The sequence below is a fragment of the Marmota flaviventris genome, chromosome 16 (genome assembly GCF_047511675.1).
Source record: "Marmota flaviventris isolate mMarFla1 chromosome 16, mMarFla1.hap1, whole genome shotgun sequence".
In the NCBI taxonomy this organism is placed as follows: domain Eukaryota; kingdom Metazoa; phylum Chordata; class Mammalia; order Rodentia; family Sciuridae; genus Marmota; species Marmota flaviventris.
In genome coordinates, this window is record NC_092513.1 from 45,848,126 (window position 1) to 45,861,612 (window position 13,487).

A 13,487-nucleotide genomic window follows, 5' to 3' on the forward strand; every position below is an offset into this window, starting at 1 on the left:
CCATATTGCCTGGGTCTCAGGAGGAGCCAGCAACCCAGGGGGTTATATGCTATGTTCCAATTTCCAAATGTTGGCATCCTACTCCATTTTTGAAAAATTCAAACTGTTGACTCCCACTGTGTAGACCATATGAGATGTACTTTCAGGCCAGGCCTGACTCAGATTGCCAGTTTTGACCTCTAAAGCATCAACTATATCTTTTTTTTTCCTAATTCCAGTTATTTTTTTAAGTAATAATTTAAAATAACAATCTGATTTTTTGCTGTATAAGTTTGAATTGTGCCTTGTTTTAAATGTGCAACTATATGCAGTTTTGAAGTATCCCTGCAGCTACTTTGCTTTGCTTAAGAATGAGCAGTAATCCACCAGATAGATTTATTCTATATGATCTGTTGGATCTCAATCCTGGACATTGAGATTTCAAGTAGATTATTTTAAGAGAGGAAGGATAACATGTAATAGAAAGTTAATATCCACTGATGCTACTCTGGCTATTAGAGGCCAGATTAGTATGTTTTCGGAAATCACGCACATCGATGATAGAGTTGAAACTCTACCTTGAAAATTGATAAGTATCAGGGCTGGGGTTGTGGCTCAGTGGTAGAGCACTTGCCTAGCATATGTGAAGCACTGGGTTTGATTCTTGGCACCACATAATAAATAAATTAAATAAAGGCATTGTGTTTACCTCTAACTAAAAAAAAAATTTTAAATTGATAAGTATCACCAATATTTCAGCCCAAATCAGAGATCATGGCATCAGAGACCTACTAGGGGCCTCCACAGGCTGACCCAAGCTTCTCAGCAGCTCAGAGTCTGTTTCAGAACTCGGATGAGGACTCCAGTCAACCCTCAAGTTCCACTCCATAGAGCATGGCAGCCTTGACTTTGTGTCTGCTTGTGCCTGTTGGGTGCAGCATCACAGAACCCTTGAGAAAGGAAGTTTAGAAATCCAGCTTCCATTACAGAACACCTGCAAATGCTTCTCCACTTAGCTTCAGCAGGCCAGAGCCCCTCACCAACTCCCTTGCGTGAAGGAAGCTTACCAAAGGTACTGAAAACTAGAGTTCAAGGAAGAGGGATGCTTTAGGATAAAATGGCCCAGCATGAGTTTCTGGCAGGATCCCAAAGCTCAGGTCTGGTTGGCACCGCATTCCTGGGTGAGTGCCTCCTGAGATGGAGGAGTAGCCACCACCACCTCTGCCAGATTCCTCTGTAATGAAGTCAGCTGTCAACTCCTTGGGGGGGAAAAGCACAGAGCCCCTTTATTTCCAAGCAGGTGTTGCAGCATATTAAAGGTTGAATTCCATCTTGTGCTCACATCCTGAATGAGCCAGTTTGCAGGCAAGCTCAGTTCTTTCTGCAAAGAGGGAAACTTGGCAATGGTGGAAGCTGAGTACTTAAATGGCAATCAACTTCTGGCTCATATCAATTAATTCCTTCATGGACTTCTGCCTAAGTATAGCATCTTGTATTCCCAGCTGCAGAGACTATGAAAAACAGCCCAGACAACACACGCCACCATCTCGGGGCAGGCGCACCCACGACGTGATGGGAGATTCTACTCATGCAGGCAGATTTTGGGGTTCTCCTTTGTTTACCTGTGGATTACAGGGAAACAGGACATATAACCTGTTTTTCTGGTGGGATATTCTTCGAGAAAATGTCTACTAAGTCTAAGTGAAATCCATCCGGGGGGGTTCAACATCTTTGGGCTTTAAAATAATGCAGATCCAAAGTGACCAAGGGATGTGGAAGAAGAAGGGAGACTTAGGAAATTAGTGGAGGATTGTATTGACCCTCAGAAACCAGAAAACTCTATTCAAAAAATGGTCATTATCTCAGGAAACCTACCACAGAGACCTCCCCATCTCTCTGTTACATGAACAAGGAGCGCCTTCATCAAGAGCCACCAAAAGGCTGAGGGTGAGCATGAGTGGTGCCCTGGGAGATCTGGCAATGCCTCAGTTCCTCAGGCAGGTGCAGACAGGGCAATTTAGACCAAGCAGCTACACTGGGATGTGAGTTTTCAAATGTCTCACTACTCAGATGAGCTCTCCCAAACTAATGATCTAACAGTGTGGCTAGCACCAAGGTGTAACCAACGAACAGCAAGGTCACTGGCAGGGGCTAACTCATTTTTCCTCCCTGGCATATGAAGCATCACTGATTTGTTTCTCTGATCTCCTCTTTTGAGTCAGAGACAGGATTTGGTTCCCTTCTTCAGGAGGCAAAACTCTTGGTGTTCTAAGGATCATGCTCTGTCCAAAGGTAGCAGCTACTAGTTATTCAAACATGTAGCTGTTTTAATTAATTTAAGTTAAAATAAAAAATTCAGTTCCTCAGCACCACTGAAGGAATATCTCAAGCACTTTGTAGACTATTCTCTTCATCATGGAAAGAGTTATGGGGCAATTATGGACACTTATAACCCACCCCCCCTACCTTCCTTAGCCCCTCTGATTTACAAAAGGCCTCTCTCTTCTAGCACTTTCTGTGTCTTCTTCATTCTATCTTCAAATGTGCACAGGCTTCCCTTTTAAAAATAATTTTTAAAAAATCTTTTGCTTGACCTTGAAACCTTCTCATAAGACTATGTTATTTATTTCCTTCATTTTCCTTCAAATTTCTCAACTTTGTGGTCTGCCCCCACATCCTCCATTTCCTGGCCACTGACTCACCTACAGGCTGGCTCCTTTAGTCATCAATATCCTTTCACAGAAAATGTGCTCTCCAAGGTCTCCAGTGGCCACCTCATCACCCATTTTTTTTTAATGTCTTCCATCCTCATTTTCTTACAATTCAGACCATCAGCCACCAGCTCCCATGTTCTTGGGCACAGCTTAAATAGAGTTCAGATCCTTTTCTGCCCCTTACTAGCTATGGAGCCTATACCGATGACTTTGCTTCTACTTTTATTTCATTTATTTATTTTTATGTGGTGCTGAGGATCGAACCCAGTGCCTCACACATGCTAGGCAAGTGCTCTACCACTGAGCCTTTCCTCTTCTTTAATGTGAGGATAAGTATACTTATGAAATACAGTAGGATTTTTTCATCAATATTATTATCAATAGCTGAAAATACCTGAAATGTATTAGCTGTCCTATACAGTAAAGCGATCATGTTACTTAACATGATTATTACCATTGTGTAAGCCAGCCTCTATTTATGTCCTTTCTAGACACACTGCCTTCCTCCATGGTACGTCTTATCCTCAGATTCCCCTATGCCACTTCTTTCTAGTTATTCCAGAGACCATCCTTCCCACCTTGCTTGCTGCCCATGAGAAGGTGGAGGTAGTCTTTCCCACAAAAAGCTGAATAGTCCTGTCTTTCCAGAGTACCGTAGCCTTGCCCAGCTCTACCTACCGGTTTGTACCTCAATCAGCTTCAACCTGCGTTGGTGGGTCAAACCATTCTCCCTTCACATCCGTTCACTCCTGGTTTCATTGTTCCCTCCTGTCTTCTCCTGCTCTCTCTTTTTTTTTTCTTTTTAATATTTTTAGTTGTAGTTGGACACAATACCTTTATTTCATTTATTTATTTTTATGTGGTGCTGAGGATCGAACCCAGCACCTTGCACATGGTAGGTGAGCGCTCTACCACTGAGCCACAGCTCAGCCCCTACTCCTATTCCTTGCACATTCTTCCTGCTTCCTCTGCCCACACCCCAGTCCTGCTCAGTCTTCTGTCCCAGATCAAGTATCTCTCTTCCATGAGAACCATTTCAAGCTGGACGTGGTGGCACATGCCTATAATCCCAGTGACTTGGGAGGCTGTGACAGGAGGATCACAAGTCCAAGACAAGCCTTAGCAACTTCACGAGGCTGTAAGCAGTGTAGTGAGACCCTGTCTCAATAAAAAATTTAAAAGGTACTGGGTTCAATCCTGTTACCACACACACACAAAAAGGTTCCAATCTACCTTGCTTTTTTTTTTTCTCAGTGTTTTCACCTTGTAGAAATTCATAAAAGCACATGATAAAATCAAAGCTGGACTGTTGTCCTCAGTTAATCTTATTTCCACATGCATGGTCTCTTTGCTCTGTCCCAGGGACAAGAGCTAAGGAGGTACAACAAGGTCCCTTGCCCTCCAGCAACTCACAATCTCAGATGTTCCTTGACTTGCAATGGGTTTACATCCTGATAATCTTTCATAAATTGAAAAATATCATGTTTTTTGTCCATTTTTTTTACTGTGGTGCAAGGATTGAACCCAGTGCTAGGCATAGGATTTACCACATGCTAGGCAAACACTCTACCACTGAGCTAGAACCCCAGCCAGCCCCTGGTTTGGGTTTTTGTGTGTGTGTGTGGTGGTGGGGTACTGGGGATTGAACTCAGGGGTGCTTGACCACTGAGCCACATCACCAGCCCTATTTTGTGTTTTATTTAGAGACAGGGTTTCACTGAGTTGCTTAGTACATCACTTATGCTGAACTTGGCTTTGAACTCGCGATCCTCCTGTCTGAGCCTCCCAAGGATCACAGGTGTGCTCCACCACGGATACTCCCTGGTTTGTTTTAAATCCTATGATCTGATGGCTGACCAGAAGCTGCAGTTCACTGCTGCAGGGTAAAGAGAGGATTGCATATTGGCAACCAGAGAAAAGGTAAAAACTCAAAATCCAAAGTAATAGTACTGGTACTTAATACTTTCATACCATCATAAAGTTGAAAAAGTCAAAAGCCTTTAAGTCAAACCATCCTAAATGGAGTGAGTCTCCATTACCTGGAGACTCGATCTCAGCCTTTTCTCTATGTTCAACAGTTGACCTTGTAAACCAGGTGAGGAAGGGGATCCGGGACCCAGGTAAGTACAAACTTGATTTCTAGTCACAAGATAATGGAATCGCTTGTCCAAAATGCTTCCCTCTCTGGTCTCATCAAAAGTGATTTCAGTTGACTTGTTTAGCACCCAGATCCTGCAATCAGCTGCTCCTGAGCAGCCAGCAACATGCCCCCAGACAGAAAACCAACTAGCTATGGTTCCCACCAGATTGAACAATACTTCCTACCACTAATGGAGTCTTGCACTGGAAATGGATCATGCTGCCCATATTCAAAATGAAGGCTAAAACAGCGTTCACAACTGAATCTGAAAAGGTACCGGATACATATGTAAATCCAAGCGGCAGCCCGTTCCTTTCTTAAAGCAACAAAGATGTTGACTGTGATTACAGATAATAAGAGCTTTCCTTCTGATGAAATGAGCATATACTGAACCAAGCATACAATATATTCCCATGACAAATATATTTACACTCAAGTCAGAACATGGAGAGAAAAGAAAATGTCAATAGTTGACAGCTTCTTGGCCTATGGGGTGTAATCCGGGAGCATAATAAATTCATTTAAGCTCGGTGTTGAATAAATGCATGTTAGGCCCGTGCATTTTTTTGGCCTTTCCCCCGACACATTGTTTGAATACAATGTCACGTTTCTCTGTGTTGCACAGTCCTCCAGCTGCTGTCAGCAGAGACAGGGACCAAGCTAATCCTTTGGGTCAAACCTGGAGTAATTTTCCCTAATGAGTAAAGATAAGAACAAAAAAAAAAAAAGAGGGAGAGAGAGACCATGGAGCAAAGTGCTTTCTTGCCACATGTGGGTGAATAACTAGGAATAACTAGGATAACTATTTCATGCTGGAAAATATACCTCCAGAATATTGGCTGCAGGGAGGGTGCAGAGTCCAAGAGAAGATGTATTTGCACAAAAGATGTCAATCATGCTGATAAAGGGACAAATGTAGGAAAGGCGAAGGAGACCACATCAAAGGCCACCTTTATTTAGAAGCTGGCTACTGCTCCCTTCTCCCCACTAATATATTTCTCATCCCAGCCAAATTGGATGCGAAGATACGTTCCTTATCCCTGGCAGATCTCACAAGATATCAAACATTTCAGACTTCACTTGTGAAAGCATGACATATTGGTTAAGACTGAAAATAGTGTGTTGCTGGTAGAGTTCAAGTATATAGGAAATACTACACCCTACTGTTTTTGTAAATGCCAGAGTTCCATTGAGTCGAGACAGATGGTAGCAGGCAAAGATGCAATCTTATAATCAAAAGCTAAAATATGTCAAAAATATGTTAGCAAGCAAAATAGAGCAGATTACTAGCTTCTCATGTCATGACAGCTTGCAAAACATGTTAGGATGTGGAAGCTCCAGTTATGTAAATAAAGGGAACAGTAAACAGAGCAGCAGCGAAAGTGGTGTAAGAGCTGGTGTACCGACTGTCCCTCGACTGCAGTTTGGGGAACAGAGTGAGTCATGTGGCCACAAGAAGCCCCAGATGGACATTAGGAGATCTCCAGAATCACTTGTAGGGATCCATTTTCCTTCCATGAGTAACAAGTGTCTCTGTGATACCTAAAAGCTATTTAACTAAATTACAGAAGGCATTCAAACTTCCCAGAGAGAATTGTGAGGATTCCATTGAGAATCATCATGCCTTTTAGCTCAAAGAAAGAAGAGGGTGTTATTTTGTGACAACAAGATGTACCCAAGGATTTCTTTATATTTCAAACTTGGCCCAAGGAAATTTCTTTGACTACAGGCCTTGGTTTCTTATTGTCTTGGCTAATTTTTTTTTTTTTTATCAGAGTTGTGGGGAATGAAGGCAATGTTAATCATGAGTGGGGGAGGGAGGGAGATGAGGTATTGTTATGGAGCATCTATTATGGACCAGGTTTTGTGTTGCTGTCATAAAATTAGACCTCTTAGGCTTTTGAAATTCAGAGATTACTTTGACTATTCCGTGCCCAGGGGAAGTTCAAGTCTGACCTTTCCTCCACTTACATCCAGGGAATCCAGGGGTGAGAAGGTGGCCTTATATCACCACCTCTGGCACCTGGGTCCCACTATAACTGAAGCTGTCTCTGCTCCACAAGGCATCAGAGATTCAAAAACCAGCCCCACTTTTCAATTTCCATAGGGAATCTGTTGGAGAAGTGTCCATGTACCAGAGATTGCTGCATTTTAGATATATTATGATCAGTTACCTACATTGAAGGTATGTATCGTATAACAAAGATGATTACTAAATTGGGGGAGTATGGTAAGGAAAGGAATAACTTGCATTGTTCTTGAGAAGGAGTCAGCAAGACTGGAATCCCTACCGGAGGAGAAAGGACCAGACAGGCAATAATCCCAGTTTTGAACTTAAGAGATCCCATGTGTCTAAAGCACATTTCTAAGTTTTGTTATGTTCTATTGGATGGTTTTGGTGGTTGCTGAGGATGGAGCTACGCAAACCCCTCCTGCTGTCTTCTCACAAGATCTGCAGTCAAGGTGCATTGCTCACTAGTGCTGCTGAGCAAGGGGACCTTCAAGGAGAACTAAAACAGGGAACAGGTCCTGTTTTTGGAGAAAACAGAGGCACACAACGAGGGACTAGAGAACACGGCAACTCCTGATGTCTGGATTACCCACAGCAAAGGGTACTGCTGTGAAAACGCTCTGGAGAAGGTGAGACCTCCTGAAAGGGTGAGTCCGGCGACAGAGGAATGGCTGATAACTGTGGCCACTCTACTTTCAGAGTGAGTCATGTGGCCCCAAGGAGCCCCAGATGGACATTAGGAGGTCTGCTTCTAGGGAACAGGCAGCACCAGCTTGCAGAGTCCTCCAGCAGGCTGTTGATCCCCACCAAGTGCCCACCTCAACCACTCCCACTTCCCCCTCCTCCATCTTTGCAGCCTCCCATCTCTACCCCTCAGCCCAGCAAAAGCAAATTCTTTTGACTTGCTTGTGGATAGGATCTTATGGCTAACTTTCACTGCTTTGGATTTTGCAGGCACATTTACCCCCTGAGTCTCTACCCCCAGAGACTTCACAAAGTATTTTTGTACAATATTCTCTCCTTGAACTTTGAGTGAGAAATTGTGGTGCTAGGTGTTAAAATAATAAACGTTGAACCTGAACCACATAGGTGTCTCCCTAAATCCACAACAGCCACTTGATATTCCCATTTTACAAATGAGGAGAGTGGGATGCAGATTGGTAAGATCTCAGAGCTAAGGGGAGGTGTCACTCAAAAATTACAGGAGGAAAAAGGGAGGAGAAAATGTGCACTTATGTGATATATATGCTTATGTATCACTTAAAGACCAAATGTAGAATGGTGTCCCCACATACAGAATAACCATAAGCATTTATTAATTAGCATTCTATTTGGTATTCCATTGAGAAAGATAATCCTTCATAAGACCAAATAAGACCTCTTGACTTCGCTAAAACTGCCATTCTGTTAAAAAAAAAAAAAGACTCAGGGTGGGCTTCCGCTAAGTAATATATGAAATATGCAATTCACACTTTCTGGCAAAATTGAAGCAGGTGAACTCTAACTGACAGGAAGTAATGAGTGTAATAAGCTGAAGGGAATATCACAGTTTAAGCAACCATATGCTTTAGTTATCAATAGGAGCATAGAGGCATTTGTCCCCCAAATTCACTTGGTGGCTCTTTTCTTAAGTGTACCTAAGTGGATTTTCTCCCATGGTAGAGCCAATTTAGAAAAATATTTGGGGGACTCTTTTCATATGATAAAGGTGATTCAGAGCCAACTGAATTAAGAGGGAAGCTTAGTGGTGGGTGGGCTCATAGGATAATAATACCTGGGAGGCACTGTGTTGGGTCCTGGGTCCCAGTCCTGCTGTGTGATTCTGGACATGGAACAAGCAAGCACTCTGAACTTTATCTCTGATGTAGGGGAAAGGTCTCCATCACATTAGACTGCTCTGAAGATGAAGTTGAACATGGATATGAAGCATCCTACAGCCTGACTGTCGTGCTCAATAACTGTTAGTTCCTATGCTTTAGTACAATTTTCCTGAAAGCTCCTTCAGCCCAGGAGCAACCAAGAGTTTCAGGAGCTACTGTTAATTTACTTACCGTCAATTTTTCTATCAGGTGCCATGCTCGACACTGGAATTGCAAGATCAAGGAAGTTAGCGTCTTTTAGTCAATGGGGTTATTGAATGACAGGGAACCAGAGAAACCAGCAAGCAGCAGCGACCCACGTGGGAAGAGCCTATTCGGGATATTGACCAGGTGGCTGCGCATGCGCATTTGCCTGCGCCTACACAAGAGTTCTGCAGAGGCAGCGTCCGGACCCGGGAAGGGGGAAAATCTGAAGCTCTCTGGGTTGTTAAGCCCAGACAGAAGTTGCCCGTGTGTTAATAAAGATGTGTTGAAATTATTAAAATAAATGCTTCTGTTCAGAGAACACCTTTCATGTCACATTTTCAGAGTCATCCAAGCAGTGTGTGTTAAGCATGACTTTTTTATTCTAATGCTTTGACATCTGGGAACTTGCTGACCCTGGAAGAAACTGTACCTCCAGGGCTAGCCAAAATTCCTAGAGATAGTAAATGACTTACCTGGGAGCATCTTTCCTATTCAAACCAACTAGCGGAGCCTCAGCCCACCACCTCCTGTGCTGGGATCCTGAGGACCTCCCACATTCTGAGCCATTCCCACCTTCCCTAATCATCCCAGGGCCAGGTAGATACCAGACAAGTAAGGACAACCCAAGACCTCTGTCTCGCCTACTCTTCCCCCAGAAAATCACAGTAAAACCACAGTGCCTCCTATTTCTGGAGATCTGTAACTATAAAAACTTCTTGCCATGCCAGGTAGTGCACACCTGTAATCCTAGCACCTTGGGAGGCTGAGGCAGAAGGATGGCAAGTTCGACACCAGCCTCAATAAATGAGGCTCTGTCTCAAAATAAAAATTTAAAGGAGTGGGGATGTAGCTCAGTGGTAGAACACTTGCCTAGCATGCTTGAGGCCCTGGGTTCAATCCCTAGGACCTCACACAAACTAGGTTCCCAAGACATGGGCGCGCGCGCGCGCGCACACACACACACACACACACACACACACACACTTCTTCCTTACAGTCATCTGTGTCTCTACATGATTGAGTCAAATGCTAGATGCATTCTGAATACTGCATGTAAGAAGTCGGTGGAGCTCGAAATCTGTCCCTTAGTCTCCAAGTGGAGCAAAGACCCTAGAGAGGACAAAGGGACAGTGGCCATCTTGTCACTGCGCCACTGCTAGCACTCCACAAATGCTGGTACATAGGAGTGCCAGGCAAGCATCGTTAATGAATGAAAATTCAACTGTCCCCAGGCAGCGTGGAGCCAGCAAGAAAGGTTGGTCCTCCTGGGTGCTACACCCAAGGGCCTGGCAATTCTTTGTCTCAGTTCAGGCCAATAGCACACGTTGGTCTTTGGGGAAAGAGGACACAGGGGTCCCCACAGGAGTCCACAGCCAGGCCACAGGGAATACAGACAAGGAGACCAACAGGCCAGTAGCTTCAGGGCATTCATAGAGATCAGATGAAGGGATCAGAATGGAGACATGGCAAGGATTAAGGGACTGGACTCTGGGAGAAAGAAAAGAGGAGTCAGGTTCAAGCAAGGGAGACTCGTGGGCTCAGTGAGCAAAACCTTGTTTCAGCTCAACAAAAAACGGGAAAAGAAGTCCTGCCCAAGCTCAGGCTGACCTGCCTACAATCATGACTATTCTGGAACCTGGAAACAAGGGCAGAGCAGGGAAAGCAAAGCCAGGACTTCTTGGTTCCCAAGTGTGAGAATCCCTGACAATGTTTTCACGGATTGATATTAGAACATACAGCTGCACATTAGCCACACCAATCTCTGGACCTTAATTTAACTTCCTTTGTTCTGTTGCATATTTGCTCCTTCCCTGGGAACCCTGAACTATTACCAAAATATTATGCTAATTAATGGAGTTAGCAAAATGTCACCACTCAGGGGACATGAGCCCAGATTCTTATGCCTGGCTGAGGTTGAATGGTGAAGCTTGCATACATGTGTGGTAGAGCAGGGTCACCACGTCACTCACATTGCATGTGGCCATGCAGAGAGTGCGTGTTTTGGTCACTTTCTTATTCACCCATTCAATTGTTTTCATGAATGGGCACCGTTTTCTAGGTAGAGGCAGAAAATAGTAACTCCCTTTAATCCAGTCTAGCAAAGTGGGTCCAATGTAATCATTTGAAGAGTCTCTAGGTAAATAATATCTCAAGGCAAAACTTTTGTTTCTCAGATCCCCCTCTTTGCTGCCCTATTTCTTGTAAAGATGCCCTCTGAAGGCTGAAATGGCAGATTCTGGAAAAGACAGGGCTGTGTGCACAGATCTGATGCAGCAGCACTATAAGTGGGGTATGTTGACAGATCCTTGTGGGACCTTTAAGAGGAGATTAGGCCACGAAGACTGTGCCCTCATAAATGGATTAACGCTGTCATCGCAGAAGTGAGTTATCTCAGCAATGGGTTCCTTATAGAGGGATGAAATTGGTCCCCTCTTGCCTGCCCTCCCTCTCTCTCTCTTCCTCACTTTCTCTTGCCCTTCTACCTTCTGCCATAGAGTGACACAGCAAGGCAACCCTTGCTAAATGCCAGCCCTGGATCTTGGACTTCTCAGCCTCCAAAACTCCATAAATCTCTATCTCTTATAAATTACCTAGTATCAGGTATCCTTTTATAGCAGCACAAAATGGATGAAGACACTTTCCTTCACCTTTTCCTTATTCTTCTCTGCAGAAAAAGTGACATTTTTGGTGAGATGAGAAGGTGGCAGCCATTGGACCATGATAACTGAGGGAGGAGACAAATCTGGGGGCTAAATTTGTTCTCATTTTGGTGCTCGGTGCTCTGTCTGCCCCTGAGCAGGTTTCATGTCTCTCTGCAGAGCAGCTGCCCATAAGGACTCCCAAGTCCACTTGGGGGAAGCTGGATGGAGGCCTGCTTTGGTTTCAGAGCAATCAAAAGCTCTACTTCAAGGAGTTATTGGGTTCTGCCCAGCCAGAAATAGAGCTGATAGTATTCTTCTCTTCATCTAGCTCCTGTGCAGTTCTGTTTTCAATGAACCTGATGGAGAAGGATAAGTACTCAATTGGCATTTGTAAACCACCCACAAATGCACTAACCATACACTGCGTTATAATCTTGGAGTGTTTTCCTATATTAGTAAAATATGGCTGCTCTCTTCACCTAGCACATAAGCTCAAAAGCAGAAGCTACATATTCCACCTAGAGTAGCAGAAAACCAGTTGAACTAGCCATAGACGTGACCCTTTATGACCATTCCTAGCGTGCTAGATACGTAGATTCCACAGACTGTGGCTTTAAACCACCACAAAGTCACCTGCTACTAGTAAAAAGTCACAAAAAGGTCAATTTTCAATAAACGGATAGTCTCAGCTTTGTAAACTATCTCCTAAATGGGTCACCAAAAATAAATCCTCTAAAGGAAGAATTGCTGAAGGATAAACGATGTCATCCCCTCTCCTTGGTAAGGCTGGCTTTCCTCCAGCCAGGTCCAAGTGACCTCAATTACTTACCACAAGTCATCTTAGTTAAATAAAATCAGTCTGCAGCCTGGGTGGCTGGGGCTCCATCCAGGAAAGCGACCGCACAGAGAGGGGATGGCTTCAAAACCTGCTGAAATCCATCCAGACAGTATCTAAGCTCCCGGCAAGAAGGAAATGCCACCACCATCTGCCTCTGTTTGTGATGACCTGGGAATAAATAAAAATTAACCTTGGCCCTTGAATGAATAATGGAGCTTATCAACACTTCCTTCGTGTCTCTAATGACTATTGTGAAACAAGTTTACAACGAATTTTGGAGGGACAGGGCAGGAGGGTCATTGTTCTAAATGGCCCTTTACCAGGCATGGTGCTTCCTGTCTGCTTTTCTCGTATTTTGTGCCACCGATGCACTTTAGACCCTGGGTTGCAAATAGGGAAAAATAAGGAAATGTGTTTTGGATTCAACAGAAATTCAACAAACCATTGGGGAAGACAGGAGAAAAGAAAAGAAGGAAGAAAGGAGGGGAAGAAGAAATATCTGGTCAGAGGGAGGGAATGAAAATCGTGGTCAGACGGTCCCTAGTCCCTGAGGACAGATGGGAGTCCAAGGTCCTGCACTTGACCTCTACCCCACTGTCAATACATAGGCCAGTTTCTGTACTAGTGGCCTAACACACATTCTTTTCTAGTGATCCCATGATGTAGGAGTTCCTATTTCACAGGTGAGGATATACTCTCCAAAATCTTTTGAAAATCAAACCCTGGACACTCAGCTAGTGAACAGAAGAGCCAGGATTTGAACCCTAGCATGGCTGACTCCAAAATCCAAGCTCTTTCCCTTCCTCTGCCTTGAGTCTCAGTGGAAACGACACTGGACACAGGGGGAAAACTATTATTAGCCATTAACTTTGTTTTGAACTAACAAGCTAGTCACTTAGTGAGGCCCTGAAGAAATGGAACAAGGTAGAAGCACATTTTGATTGGGTTAGGAGATGGGGAGGGAGAAGTATTGGGGAGGGCTCCGGAAAAGCAGAGGGGAAATGGCTCTAGATTACGGGATGCTAATTTAAGGTTTATTGGTTCTGGCATTTGCTGGACCTCTGAGCACACACGCAGGCTCTCCTCAGAAAACACAC